Raw genomic sequence first — 2,159 nt, forward strand, 5'->3', positions numbered from 1 at the left:
CTTTTTTTAAATGCAGTGATGTAAATATGTTGGTAATTTTGTCACTATCAACTCAGTAAAACCCATATCGTGCTTTCTCACATGTTTCGGTACTTTCCGTTGAACTTTAACGGACCGGAAGTCGTCAGATAACACGGTAACCCGTTTAACCGTAACACCTGTTCGGACACCGTTTCTCAGTAATATGTATAAATCCTGTTTACACATATTATGTGAGTCTGGTGGTATATTTCAGCCCTTTGTGTTAGTGAATATTTCAACAGACCGAAGAGATTAAACGTAAATAACAAGTGCTAGCATGCTAACACGTTAGCTTGCAAAAACCGTTCAAGCTGATCGAAATTAAAAGAACGAAAACAAGACATTTCTTTAAACCACACTGGAAAGATTATGTCGACATTGTTTGACAGCATGTGCCTAGTCTTGATGTCACATCACGGAGCTCCGTTGTTTTCTATCCTCCGGTGTTTATCCGGTAAAAGTTACCGGACCAGCTGTTAGCTTGGGAGCTAACTGAAGCTAACTCGTCTGTTGGTGGTTAAACAGCTGACCGTGAGATTCACGGATTCGGTCTGAGAGAGAGAAATGTTCCGTTGACACACGAGAACCATTCACTGTAAAACAACGGTGTCATACCTGCGTCTTTGTTTAAAATAAAAACGTTCTCTCCTCAAGACACTCCTGTTCTTCCTGATCCGTGATGACGTATTGACGTAACGGTCACACGCTGAGGGCTTGTTGGGGTTTGTTTTTTTCAATAACTTTATTTACAAAGATTTTTTGCTCAATACAGACTTTGTTTATATGAAAGTGTCCCATGGCTTACAAGTTTGAACAATAAAACAAACAGTGATAAAAAAATAAATATATATTTAAAAACTACATCGCTATTAGCAGATTGTTAAGTGCGTGTTATTATGGCACAAATCCCCAGGGTGTTAGGGGGAGAGAAACAAGACAATGCAGACATGGTTCCACCTACAGCTGCAGTCATGAGCTGCTACCATTGTCCTGTGTTTCCAGAGGTCTCATGTCTGTGGGGACAAAGGATCTCCTGAACATCTCAGTCATGCAGCTATACTTCATGTCATGAAGAGTAATATCAATCAATCAAACTTTATTTGTACAGCACTTTTCATACAAAGTTGCATCACAAAATTCTTTACATCATAGTAAATAAAACAGCAACAACACAACCTCCCACCCCACCCCTCAATGAAATAATGAGATTAAAAAAGGTACTGATGCACCGGGGAAACACTTTCATTCATTCTTCAATCAATCAATCAATCAATCAATCTTTATTTATATAGCGTCAATTCATAACAGGTGTTATCTCGAGACACTTTACAAAAGCAGGTACCTTACTGTTTGTCTGTTAACATTAATGAAAGAGCAGGTAACAAGACCATGCTCATTGTTATGTTTACAAAAAGCAGGTAAAGGACCTTACTGATGGCTATATTACAAGAGCCCAGCTTAATCCGTCATAGCGTGGCAAGAAAAAACTTCCTTTTAACAGGCAGAAATCTTCAGCAGACCCAGATCATGACGGAACAGCCATCTGCTAAACTGTGCTGGGCTTGAAAATGGGATGGGGGAGATGGGAAAAGATGCAGAAAGAAGAGTAGGATGGGATAGGTTTTGGGGGGGTGGGGGGTGGGTGGGGGGCAACAGTCCCAAGGAACCTAAGAGAGCTCAGGAGCTCCCAGAAAAAGGAGAGGTTAGAATATAAAGATAGTGGAGGTTAAAACTGTAATAAAACTAATTGAGGTAAAATAAGATTCAGTTAAAAGCTAGACTAATAGAAACTCATTATGAAGTAGTTTTTTCATTAACTTTTCTTTATATTGTTTTGATTGTTTTATTTTAAATATCTGTTTAGTTTGAATTAGTTTTAAATGGTATAGTTTAATTTTGATTTTGTAAATCAGTCTGACTTTAGTTTTAATTAAATTTAGATTTTCTTTGTGCTAATATGCTAATGCTTGTCAGGGTGGAGCAGTAGTGTAGTTGGACCAAAAAAAGATTTGAGGCGTTTGAGTTTTTATTAGACTTATAAACTGCGGTCGTTGGTGACTTCTTCAAATAAAAGCAGTTAATTAAAAACAGGGTCAACGCTCAACTTCTCTACAGCGCTATAATATCTCTAGTTATTT

The 2,159-nt window shown here is 37.9% G+C and overlaps 1 protein-coding gene across 1 annotated transcript in view; it reads right to left on the reverse strand.

Annotated features, from left to right (window-relative positions):
• Positions 1–745, reverse strand: part of LOC306839678 (syntaxin-12-like) — an 8,350-nt gene extending 7,605 nt beyond the window's left edge. Inside the window, exon 1 of the mRNA XM_079368486.1 lies at positions 637–745. The gene's annotated coding sequence lies outside the window, so the exon portion shown is untranslated. The remainder of the gene's footprint in view (positions 1–636) is intronic.
• Between the last annotated feature and the right edge of the window lie 1,414 nt (positions 746–2,159).

This window comes from Symphodus melops (assembly GCF_947650265.1).
Source record: "Symphodus melops genome assembly, chromosome: 18".
NCBI lineage: Eukaryota > Metazoa > Chordata > Actinopteri > Labriformes > Labridae > Symphodus > Symphodus melops.